General features: G+C 44.3%; 1 protein-coding gene across 3 annotated transcripts in view; it reads left to right on the top strand.

Moving 5' to 3' along the window:
• The first annotated feature begins 9,098 nt into the window (after nt 1–9,098).
• RGS6 (regulator of G protein signaling 6) overlaps nt 9,099–13,362 on the top strand; it is a 244,991-nt gene continuing 240,727 nt past the window's right edge. For all 3 annotated transcript variants that reach the window (XM_048484070.1, XM_048484071.1, XM_048484069.1), the window contains exon 1: nt 9,099–9,575. The gene's annotated coding sequence lies outside the window, so the exon portion shown is untranslated. The remainder of the gene's footprint in view (nt 9,576–13,362) is intronic.

Raw genomic sequence — 13,362 nt, forward strand, 5'->3', positions numbered from 1 at the left:
ACACGTAGTTCTTTGCAACATAATATGTGACCAGGGAAGTGGGTTTTTCCCTCTCCCAGCTTACTTCCAAGTCTCTGTGTCTCTGTTTTCTTTTTCTATCTGTGATGTGTGTTCCTGTGTGTGGGTCTCTTCCAGGGATGTGCCCAGTGGTGGAATTCAGCAGGCTCGCACCACTTTGGCAAAACCGGTTGTTAAAATGATGCTTGTAAACAACCAGTTGTTAAATTATTTGAATCCCACCACTGGATGTGCCCTTTTTCCTTGAAGACCACAGTGGGCTCTAGAGCATGGGAGGAAAAAGGAAAGGAAAAAGGGAAGAGTAGGAAGGCAGGTGTGACGAATGCATTTATCCTGCATTCAGGTTACAGGGTGGAACCGCCCCTGAAAGAGTTAAGCCCTGGCCAGCCCTGATTGGCCAGAGAAAAATAGGCAGATACTATAAATACTGTCAGCGAGAGTGCTGAAGGGTTCTTCTTTTTGAGTCTTTTGACTTTTTGGCTCGGTGTGAGCTTGTGTGCCCTCGGGTGCTTTTTGGTAGCAGCGTGAGGAGAATCCGCCAGATCTCTCACGGCTGTGGTTTAATAATAGCTGAGGAAGCTATTAAATCAACTAAAACCCTGAGTTGGAGGAGAGTGTCCGCCCTCAGGTGTTTTGTTTGTGAGGGAAACCTCTAAAAGTCTATAGGTCTGTCCTCCAATACAGTGAACACCAGTCTTGGGAGGCCCAGTCCCTGAGGCAGAGAGGCCAAATTTGGGATTGTGGGAGAGGGAGGCTGTATGCCTGAATCCCACAGGGCATAGACTGGGTGTTTTATTTTTGTGGTGAGGTGCAGCGGACTGAAGATTTTATTTTAAGAGGGAGTGTAAAACCTCCACAGTAACATCTTTGTTGAAACATCTTTTTCTGAAACAAAACCTTAAGTAAAGCGACACCTGTGAGTGTTCATTGTGTAACTGAAGTAAAGTGCCTGCAACCATTAAGCTTTAAAACAAACTTACTCTGCAACCGTTAAGCTTTAAGAAACAATCTTTCTCTGTAACCGTTAAGCTAAAGCAAACTTTCTCTGAAACCAGTACGCTTATTTCCTCTCCAATTTACCTGAGAAGCCTTTGTGAAGCCAGCAATAAACGTTTAAAGTTTTTGTTCAAGACAATCCGTTCCAGTTATTATTATTTTTGTCTGTGTGTCTGTGTTCCCCAGTCAGGGTGGTGACCGTTTAAAATCAAGTTTTGTGGGCTTTAATTTATATTGGTGGCAGCAAAGAACAAAACAACTGAAATAATAGGAAGGGTTCCTTAAAACCAACTACCGGGAATCCTTCCTATATAGTGCCTTACGTTATAGCAGGAAGCTGTCGGTGTGAAGTTCCAACTAAGCAACCATGGCAACAACTCTGGGTTTGGCTGCACCTAAGATCTCCGACAAACACTTCCAAAGAAAGGCAGTGGAGCAGCTCCCACTGAGGGACTGGGTGAGCAACAGATCAGAATTGGTCCTGTTTAACCTCACTGGTTATTGCCACTTCAGTCTGGGAGGGCAGAGGAGATAACCTCTTCCCCAGTCATCTTTCAACAGTGGAGGGGGGGGGATAGAGAAGATGCTTGATGTGTTTCACAATCTTAGGGCCCCCACTGAAAAAGCCCTTTCTCAGGACTCCACCTTTTTTGCCACTGAAGGCAGTGGTATCACTAGATGGTGTTGCCTGAAATGCTGGGGTCTCCCTTTTAGAGTTGGGAATTAGCAGGACAGACCTTGCTTTGCGAGAGGGGGCAACTACGACACCTTTATCGCCTTTATTTGTGGTACCTTTTCCCCCCATAGAAATCCACAGGAGTAAAGAATAAAGTTTAACAAGTATTAAAAGAAGCAAAATAATAAATGTACACATTCAATGATGACACAAGCATATCAAGAATTCACACAGTCCTAGCATATAGATAGCGTTGAGGGGAAAGATCTGGAATAGATTAGGGTGTTGCAGGAAGGATTACAATGACCTTTTCTTGAAGAAGGGGTCCAAGGAAGGCAAGTTCAATGCTTCATTGAGCTCTAAGGAGATGGGGTCAAACAGCTGGCATGCAGTGTAGCTGAACCAAAAGGCAGTCCAGAAAACACTGGGTTGAGTGCGGGATAGTATTAATGAATCAGCAGTGTTCTCTAGAATGGGCAGCTACAGTAGTTTCTCTCTCTGCTTTTGCCCCTCCCCGGGCCTGTTTTGGCTCTCTTCTCATGCTTGGAACTGGCTGCAGAATCCTCAAAATATATAAAATTGGGAAGGGGGTATATTGCTGTTGTTACTAAGTCCCACATTCAGTTTTCAACCTCCTAAATTTAATGCAGGGAGTGTTTTTTCTTGAGGTTCTTTGCATATTGGAGTCTCCTTGCATGTATTTAACACACAAGGAAGCGCCCTACTGCCTGCTGCACAGCTTGCCTGTCTCCACTCCTGGGTCCCTCCCAGTCATTGCCAGCTTTGTTTTTAAAGCCCTTTAAATTTTATACTAATATTTCTCTGTTACATCAATATTTTTGTGCTTTTTGAAAAGCCGGTTGTAGATCCTCTGGAAATGTCAGCGAGGAGTCTTTGGCGGGTGGGGAGGGGGGACCAGAAGGGGTAGAAACCCTGAAATGAGGTGAAACACCGGGTTTCCCCACTCTCATTAACTGCAGGGCTTTCAAGATCTGCAGCACCATAACAGAGTGTATCAGTACAGAAATTTCTGATCCAAAGGAAACATTCCCTCACTGCGGGGCAGAGCAGCAATGTATAATCGGTCAGAGTAGCCCTTAATGGAGAGAGGATGTAGGTCTTAGTTTGGATTCAGAAACAGTCTGAGAATTGTAGGTCAAGAGGGCCCCTGAAAATGTACAAAGCATCTCTCATTGACAACTTCCTGCAACTGGCTCATACATATGGGGTGAAGGGACAAGGGTGTTCAGATCATCCTTGAATTGGGTCAGATATATTTTTGGAAATAGGTTTTCAAACCATTTGATATTTGGGGAGGGGGAGGATTGTGTCGCAACAGTAGCCATTCTTCCTCTCCCCAACCAAAAGTGTTGAATGCTTCCTAGCGTAGATTACTTTAATTAATCCATAATGGAAGGAGTAGAAGGATTTTGCAAAATCTGGATGGGGGAAATCTCACCTTTTCTTGCAATGCAACATTTTAATTTATTTATTTTCCTCTATGCTTTGATCAGATATTTAGACACTTAGACAAAGAAGTATTATTAGCAACATCTGCTTTTATTCTTTCTGTTTTTATTTTTGGCAGTCTCATTTAATTGTAATAGAAAATTATATACCTGAATAATTGCTATTACGTTAAATGTATTTCTTAATATTTATATTAAATGTTTGTGACAAAATATGTAATGATCAAAGCGAGTGTGTAATATTTGTATTGTCGAAGGCTTTCACGGCCGGAATCACTTGGGTGCTGTGTGGTTTCCGGGCTGTATGGCCGTGTTCTAGCAGCATTCTCTCCTGACGTTTCGCCTGCATCTGTGGCTGGCATCTTCAGAGGATCTGATCCTCTGAAGATGCCAGCCACAAAGCAGGCTTTCAGGAGAAAATCTACTAATCATACAACTCAGAAACCACAAGCATATGCTATATTGTTCATGCTTTGTGGCCCTCAAACATCTGAAGTCTATTCTATGTGGCTCTTATGTTAACCAAGTTTGGCTACCCATGGGTTATGCAGCGGTGCAAAAAAAATTTAAGCTAAGGTGGAGAACCCTGGGCCATGGTACAACTGGGTTTCTAATATGCACTCATCCTTTATCAGTGAGGCAACTTTGTCTTGGAAGAACTTGGCACCTCTAATAAGATCCAGTGCTTTTTCCTGGCGTTCTCTGATTCAGTTTTAGAATGATAGTATTGGTACAGTCCTGGAGTCTGGCTTGTAGCTCAGCTGCCTTTCTAACTTACCGGGCCTCTATTAGTGTGACAGCTTGTGGCATTAGAGAGGCTGGCAACTTTTCCCACTTGCAGCTGTGTCAATATCTTTCTCCTAAAATGTCTAATATCTACCTCGTCAGAACTGGCCCCAGGAATTATACTGATATAATTTATAATTTAGAGACATTCCATTATATTTAACAGCATTAGGGAAATGGTAGTTTGTGGACTTACCCTTACGTCATATCACCTTAGATAGTTCTGGAACAAGGCTCTTAGAGACTGCCATACAGCAGGAGTGTAAGCTATGGGGGGTTGGGGAGAGAAAGTGGGGCTTAAGCTTCCCATGATTTCCTGATGGGTCAATGCCCCCTTTGGACTGCTGGACAGCATCACCTGTTCAGGCTGTCAAGTTCTCACATCTAAGTAGGAAGGGGTCCATGGTAACGCTCCCTCACACCCATAGCTAAAGATGAAATGTAGATGGGAGCATTTCTTTCTCTAAAGCAGGGCCAGCAGGACACAGAAATAATAGCCTCCCATCTGTGAAGACAAACAACAATTCTCTTGATCCATTACTTAGAGAGTTTCAGAGGGTAACTGTGTTGGCTTCCAGGAGAACTGTTAGAGTTGAGTCTAGTAGCCCCTTAGAGATTTTTGTGGTATAAGATTTTGAAAGTTGATGGACACTACATTAAAATGAAAATACGCAGAAACTAGCAGGGGATTATTTCAGTTTCTCTGGACATTCTATAGAAGACCAGTTTTTATACCTATGGGGGGTGTAAAAGATAAATCAACATCACAATGGCTCAACATACACATGCGGCAATTGAAATTCAGCGTGGGAAAATCAATACTTTATTTTTATTTTATTTGTTTTAAATTTAGTTATGCCCTCTTTTCTCCCTAGTGGGGGTACAGTCCGTTTCCCTCTCTTCCTTTTTATTATCGCAACAACCCTGTGAGGTAGATTAGGCTGAGATTGTATGCACAGCCCAAGATCACGCAGCAAGTTTACATGGCAGAGTGGAGATTAGAACATGGACTTCCCAGATCCTCGTTTGTCACTCTAAAGTAACTGAAGCAAATTATAATGAATAAATATCTGCTATTGTGATTGGTACTGTATCTGACAAGCATTTACATGATGATTTTTCTTTCTACTGTTTGGGAAGGTCCTAAAAATGGAAGGAAAAGTGTCCATTGGGCTAATCCACGTATTCCTTTATTTTGGTGCTCTTGGTCCATAGCTTTATGGTACTAATCCCTCACTTTGGCCTGAAGTAAGCAAGATTGGTGGCAATTAGGTAGAAGACTCTAAAATAAATGTGTTTTTGAAACCTGTAAATTCAGAAGGAAACAGCTGTTCTTTGGCAGGTGATTTACAAAAAAGGGTTTTTGAAAATCTTGTATGCAGCAGTTAATGTTCATTAAAATGAATCTAGCGGGAATATTGGCAATGGCAACATCATGTATCATATTGCTCCATCCTGGGCAGGTGAATCTGGTCATTAAGTCAACAGTGTGGAAGAAATAAATGTAAGATTCTCATGTCAGACTTCAACACTTTTACTCAGTCCCAATAATCTCTAAGCCACCCTAAGTAGAGTTATACCCTTCTAAACCCTTTGTGTTCAGTAGGCTCAGGAAAAAAAATGTAATGCTGTTGAGGATGGTATTGTCCTACTGCTAGAGAAGTCTGGCTGATTGAGTGTTATTATATACTTATTGAGACCAGAGCAGAATAACAGGCCAGAGTCTTTATCCTGGTTCTTTCCTTTTTATAATATACTAGCGGGCCCGGCCACGCGTTGCTGTGGCAATTGTCCTTCTCATCACAGTCCGCAACCCACACAGATGTCCATGAAGGTCCAATGATCCACAGCATAGCCTTCTGGGGTGGTCAAATGGAATCCCTCTTTCCCTTTTCAATGCACATCATTATATGGTGCTGTCTTGTTTTTGTAGTATAAGGTAACCCTTTCCATTCCACAGCGGAACTGTCCAGAGTGCAAATCCCGCTGTCCATGAGGCTGGTTGACACGCACAGTCCTGGCTTGGGAAAGGCAGAACTGGGGCAAGCAGGCTATCTCTGTCAGGTAGCAGAGGCAGGGTGGTGAGGCGCTCAGATCGAGGCCAGCTCCCTGGGTTCCTAAAGGGCCATGTGCAAAAGAAGCAGAGCTGGTAGTGTTGGTTTGCCCCTACCCCGTGGATTTTCTTAGAAGAAAAAGGCAAACTCCAGCTCGCTTTTAGTAAAAGAGAGCTGTGGCGAATGTGGGTGAGGAAGTGGGTAAGTGGTGGTTGGATGTGAGGAACGGCAGAGTGAGGTGTGTGAGGATGAGCTGGATGTGTATGAGAGTATGTGTGTTGTGTGGTAGTAGTGGGTGAGGCACAGAGAGTGAAAGTTACCTGCATGTGTGTATGGGGGGGAACCCCACCTGACGTCTCACATGGCAAAGTGTGTATGTGTTTCACTTCCACTCGTATTACCTAACAGTATTACCTATTTACTGTTTTCAATGCTCATCTCTGACCATCTGCGCGAACATTCTAAGGGTGACAGTTAAACACAGCCAGCTTCATGGCCTGGTACGCCAGGAAAAAGACGTTTTACCTGGCTCAGGTATGGACTTTCAGTGATTTGAAGGTCCAATTACCTGCCCGCAACAGGGAGGAACGTCATGTGAAAATTTGGGGGCGATCTGTCCAGCAGCTTCTGAGGGAGACCATCAGGGACAAACACACGTTTAAATTTTTATATAGAGAGATTTTTTTCTTTTAGGAGTGTTTTCACAATAGTAAACTCCTATGGTGATATAATCTTTATGGGGGTTTTTTATTTATAGGAGAGCCAGTTCTTATATAGCTAAGCAAAAAAGAACCTTAAGGATTTTTGTAGCCTTTTTGGAAAAGGATTTTTTTGAAAAATTACAAGTAGGTTTCATTCCATTCACTTTGTGATATTATATTGTTTATGAAAAGTGTTTTGACAATGATTATTTCTTAATATTACGTAAAATAATGGGCCATTGTGAAGGTATCTTGAAGCCATTCAACAGCCAAGAAATGACAGCCCATGTGGTTATTGTTCGATGTTAATTTGTTGTTGTGAGCCTTCTGTAGAGGGACTATTTGGTTTTTGTTTCTTTGTGTAAATTATCACACAGTAGATATTGTTTATGTTACAAAGTTTAAAAGCTTATTAATAATTGTTTAAATGTATGTATATTGAATATTAGAGACATTGGTACATTAATACCATTAGCCGTACATGTGCTTGTTTGGCTACCCCACTTTCATTATGGTTGATTCACCTGGAGGTTAGCAACTTGAATAACACAACTAATTAAATTAATAGTAGAAGAAGAAGAAGAAGAAGAGTTTGGATTTATATCCCCCCTTTCTCTCCTGCAGGAGACTCAAAGGGGCTTACAATCTCCTTGCCCTTCCCCCCTCACAACAAACACCCTGTGAGGTAGGTGGGGCTGAGAGAGCTCCGAGAAGCTGTGACTAGCCCAAGGTCACCCAGCTGGTGTGTGTGGGAGTGCACAGGCTAATCTGAATTCCCCAGATAAGCCTCCACAGCTCAGGCGGCAGAGCTGGGAATCAAACCCGGTTCCTCCAGATTAGATACACGAGCTCTTAACCTCCTACGCCACTGCTGCTCTTTAACAGTAATTTAACAGTAATATGGGGACTTCAGGTTGGAGAGGATTTGAGACCTCCAGCAGAGAATACTCAGTGCTCTCACCCAGCTACACTTTCCGGAATTCTACGGAAACTATTCAAAAACAGCAAGGGAAAAAATGGGTAAAACAACCCTGCTCTTGGAATAAAGAGAGAAGTCAGTAAAGTTCTAGCTTTGCTGGTATCACATAGAAATGTTCAAGGCACCACTACTGAAAAGGCCTATTGTCTGGGGATGCCAAGCAACAAAGGAAATGAAAGCACGGCCCTCTGAAGATCTTAACATGCAGCCCCATATGTAGGAGGCTTGAAGATATGCTTAATGTCCAATTGCCTTTAGAAACTAAACTTTGCCATTCCTATCTGTGGAAGACTGGGAAGGCATCAGGACCCATCCATGGGTGGGGAGTAGGACTGCTAAACTCTTAGTAGGGAAGTTGAGAAGTTCCTGTAGATTTGGGGGGTAGATACTTGGGAGGGCTAGTTTGGGGGAAGGGGTATAATGTAGGGTTGCCAGGGAGGTCTTCCTGGCAATTGGTGGGGGATGGGGGCATTTACCAACGGTGGAGGAAGGCAGTCGCTGACACGATGACATCACTTCCAGAGAAGTGACACCATCATGACTGCAATGTCAAGGGAGACAATGGCATTTGGGCAAAAACTATTTGGTAGCATTGCTTCCGGATGTGATGTCTTCACACTCACAAGTCTGGGGCAAGGGTCTCATTTTAAGCTCAGAAAGACCCCACTGGCCAGCTGGATGGGGGAGGAGGCCAAATTGGGGAATCCCCTGCACCTGATGGGGATCTGGCAACCCTAGTATGCCATACTGTCCATTCACCAAAGCAGCCCTTTTCTCCTGGAAAGCTGATCTCGGTCATCTGCAGTTCAGTTGTAAGGCCTCACTTGGAGATTGGCAACCTTTCCTCCAGGGGGATCTGGCTGACCTCCAGACTATGGAGATCAGTTCCTCTGGAAGAAAGGGCTTTTTTGGAAGGCAGACACCAAGACATTGCGTCCCAACTGAACTCCCACACTCTGTCCTCCCAGGCACAATTCCCAAATATCCAGACATTTCTCAATCTGGAGTTGGTAATCCTATGAGATATAGTGTACTGGGATTGGAGGTGGGGGTGGGTGAACTGCATAGCAGGCCCATTACCAATGAGCATTCTATTTATGACATTTAAGAAATAAAATGGGGTGTGTTTTTTTCTTTCATAATTCATGAGATTATAGGCAAAGAGCCTCAGATGGAAGATGCCAGTTACAACTTTGTTCCGGGACCAAAGAAATAATGCTGGAGAGGGTATGACTAAGGCATCTAAGCGTATCTCAGATCTTCGCTAGTGCTTTCAGAAGGGGGAAAAGTCATCACACTCAGTGGAAGGCCTTTTGCACTCCCGCTTCAGCAAGACTCTTTCTTCAGGTGGCGAAATTAAAGGCTGCAATTCCTCCTGCGGCCTGCAGTGGAAGCTGCTGCTGTTCTTGCAACCGGCAGGCTCGGTAGGGACAGAATCTCGGACTCGAACCCTCCGCTACTCCTCTCTCCGTCTTCTGCCCGCTCTCAACCCTCCTGTAGCGGATCTTCCGCCCTCCTCTCGTGTGTCCGGAGACAGCGAAGAGCGCGTGCGAAAGTCGTGGGAAATGCGAAACAGAGAGCCGGGGCGGCGATGCAGAAGCCGACGGCAGAAGTGAGCCACAGAGCATGTTGATCTGGGCTGCCCGGCTGCAGGTCTTCTGGATCCATCTGCCTTGACGCCGGCACCCCGGACCTTCCCGCAGCCCCCGTCTGGCAGCCGGTACTCGAGACCCAGCAGCCCTGAAAGAGGAGAGGGCGAGAGCGAGCCCTCGGGAAGCGGCGAGGCTCTGGGATCCACGCCCCTCCCCCGTTTTACCATGAAGCCGACTGCTCCCTGGCACGGAGGAGAAATTTGAAAGCAGACGGGGAGACCGGAGCAGATCCTGGGTTGCTAAGGTAATTGCCGTTGCCTGTGTGTGGACAGCTCTCCCCTCCCCAAGGTTTGTGGGACAACGGTGGGGGGCTAGCGTGGCCTGATTTCTGCTTCCTTTTTCCCACTGTAAAGGGAGGGGCGTGCTGATTTTATAAACACACACACACACCCGTCTGCGAAATCAAACCGCAGTCTAAGCGTGCTCGGTGTGTACTGTGGAGCGACCCGCATAGACTGAGGATTAAAATAAACAGCGCACATTTTTCGGCATCGCCCCCCCGCCCCCCGCTCCCCTCTTTTCCTCCGTGGATTCAGTGCCTGTGGTTGTGGGTAAACAAGAGGGGAAATGAATTCACTGGATGCTTGTAAACGCTTCCTCCACGCTGCGTTCCACTTGGGTGTAGAGCACTTTGCTTACGATGGGTTTCGTTGGAGAGAGGCGGCGTGAGGGCTTGCCGGCTTCTCTTGGAGGATCGTGGGGAGAGAGAGGAAGGGGGCCCTCAGTTTTCTGAACTAAGCCGGGAGCCTCTGAATTATTGTTGAGGAGTCCTACGCTCCCGGCTTAGTTCAACTGGTTGTCCCTAGCTTGTTGCTGCGACAGTTGAATTTATCAATGAATGGGAGGTGGGGGGTAACTGGAGTTTCCTAGCAATACTATGGACTCTTCAAATGCAGCAAACAATAAGTATTGTAACAATAATAATAAACATAGCTGGGAAGCTACATCCTTGCATCTGTCATATGTGGAGCTAAAAACCCAGGCACTTGGCTGCAAATGGGGGGTTGCAAGTTCTCCATCTTCAAAGAATTGGGTTTGGTTTTAACTACAAGCACAATGGAGCCACAGGGCCACAATCAAGCCAACATACTTGGGAGCTGTGGCGAGTTCGTCTCTTTTGAGGGTCAAGCTGTGGAAAAATAAGGGTCTATCATCCACCTGCATTTCAGCTGCTTGAGGCACAACCCTGGGGGAAAGGATGTGAATTTAAGCCAGCTGGCTCTGGATTTGCATTTCTAAACATGTGTATTTCAAAGTATTCCCTAATTCAGTATGCCCTGCTGAAATCTCTTTCAAGTAAACAAGCTTTGCATTGTAAGGGTGTTTTCACAAGTGATATTAAGATAGCCAGTTTTCAGCTGCTCTATGCACACCCCTTCAAAAATGGAATATTTAAACATGTGTGTAAATCCAGATATTTTGACATAATGGGGTTGTGCATTAAACAGTTGGTAGGAAACGTTTGTTACATAATGTTTAGTTGTGCTTACAAATAAAACAAAATTAAATGCGTGGGTTTAAGAAAACCTTTTCTCCCATGGTGTATGTAAGATGATGCAGGCTTCCAGAGGAGGAAGGAGAGTCTTCAGGGACATCTAGACAGGAGCTTTCCATATGTCCATGAGTTCAAGAAGGATACTGACAAGCTGGAGCATGTCTAGAGGAGGGCAACCAACATGGTAAAAGGTCTGTTTAGTCTGAAAAAGAGAAGGTTAAGGGGTGACTTAATAGCCATGTTTAAATATTGGAAGGGTGGTCACGTCGAAGATGGAGCAAGCTTGTTTTCTGCTCATGTAGAGAATAGGACATGGAGTAATGGATTCAAACTAGTGGAAAAGCATTGGAAAGAACTTCCTGATGGTAAGGCCTGTTTGACAATGGAATACACTGTCTTGGTGGAGTCTCCTTCTTTGGAGGGTTTTAAAACAGAGACTGGATGGCCATCTGTCAGGAGTGCTTTGATTGTGTGTTTCTGCATGGCAGGGGGTATGACTGGACTCTTCCAACTCTATGATTCTGTGTCCTATTGTGTGTTATAGAATTCTAAGAAAAAGCCAGTTAGCTGCTCCTTCCCTCATGAGCCCCATTCTCACACAGCTGGAATCCACTTATGCAGTGTTACCTTGATGGACCAATAAATGTTTCTACCAGCCCCATGAAACCCAGTGAAAAGTGCCCCATAGACCAGAGCCAGGAGGATGAGAAGAGTTGGAACAGCCTGTGATCCCTGATGTGAAAACATCTTAGGCTCAGTGTGCCTGAAATAATTTGTAAAAGGAGAAGGGCAATAATGTTTTGAATGCTTGTTTGCTTCGTATTGAGTGGGGTTGCTGTTACAGCCTTAGTTGTTCTGATAACAAAGAGAATTTCTAAAAGGAACAAGTAATGTTGTGGTATAGTGTAAGGTTGTGAACACTGGAAGCATAAAACCATGTATGCTTCCTTGAGTACTTTGGAGGAAGGGTGAATAAAAATGTGATAGATATTACTGTTGACAGCTCTACATCCTCAGCACATTTACAAGCCTGTTGGTCTTGGGACCCTTCAAGGTGACATAGCTCAATAATCTTGAATGGTGGCTCACCAAAGTTTAATACATGTCCATTGCTTGGCTAAGACTGCAGAAGTGGAGATGATATTAGATAGTCCATAGTCTTGGATTTGGTTTGATGGGTCCCAAGCAGCGCCAGCTTAACTTTTGTCTTAGTGATTTCAATGGAAGCTGTTTCCAAGTAAGTATACCTAATCCTATCTATGGTTTCAGCATCAGCATCTTTCCTGCGTTTCCTTAATTCAATTAGAGAAACGTAAGACAACAGAAAAATATAGAAATGGAGCCTTTAAGCTGCAACCTTAAAGCATTATTATATGGAAATAAATTCAATTGAAACCTGTGGGATGAGTAAATTTGTTCGATATTAGGGAATCATGGAAGACTCCCTATCTAAACAGCCTTCTCAAAATCCACTTCTCTGGAGCTCCAGAGAAGATTGCCTGAAAATATGTGACTCACAACATCTGAAAGTCTTGGCCAAGTCTGGAGAAGTCCCTTGTTGGTTTCACTTATTCATCTCAAGCAGCTAAAGTCTTGATCCAGAGAGTACTTTCATACATAAAGTTTCAGTGGCCAGTGCTTTTATCATTTTGTGATGTAAATATAAAACCAGCATTGGTTAGAATGTTAATTAATTCTATAAATGTCTTTATTTTCTCATCTTCCCTGTCCTTTGTTCTTGCCTCATTTTCCCCAGTTTTTCAGTGAACTGTCTGCCCCATCTCCTTCTCTCTGTCTGCTGTAATATCTCTCTGATATATACTAACCATATTAATACTCAGTGCCTCCTCTATTTCTGGTGCTCTACTAAGGGCTGCTCAAATGCCTCCTTGCCTCTCCTTTCACAGCTTTGCAAAACCACAACACTTCTTCTCAGCCTCCTTAGTGAAAACTCCGGTTCACTTTCTGGTCTTGTCTTGATTATTGCAGCCTCCTCTCTTCTGATCTTCTGTTTTCCTGCGTTGGTCTCTTCCCCTCGGCCCAGCATGATGTCATTTAAATCATTCCCTTCTGTCATTGTTCTTCTTTCCTACACTGACTTTTGCCCACTGCCAAACCCTAATACTGAGTTCTGGCTTTTATCTTCGAAGTTCTCATTGGCTTTGCATTCCCTCTTATCTCTCTATTCTCATATCCCAATAAATCTTTATTTCTGTACTTCCCTAACCTCTGCCCTAAGTTTCTGGAGGAATCTTGCGCCTTAAAATAGTTCTATAGTCCCCCCCCCCCCCCCCACTTCGGCCTGGAGTTGCCTCCCAGAATATCACCATGATGCCACCTGACTCATTTCCTTCTTTCCGCTGTTCGACTTTTCTACTTGCATGGAGATTTTTATGCAAAAGAACAGTCTAAGACGGGATCACTTACCTGCTGCCTGAAGTGGCATAGCCAACTTGCTTCTTGAAGGCAAAGCTCCCTCGTGAGTATCTTGGTCTTTTGATGTACAGTCCAGAATCCCGTCCCTGGAAGGAACTCC

This window comes from Sphaerodactylus townsendi, linkage group LG02 (assembly GCF_021028975.2).
Source record: "Sphaerodactylus townsendi isolate TG3544 linkage group LG02, MPM_Stown_v2.3, whole genome shotgun sequence".
Lineage (NCBI taxonomy): Eukaryota > Metazoa > Chordata > Lepidosauria > Squamata > Sphaerodactylidae > Sphaerodactylus > Sphaerodactylus townsendi.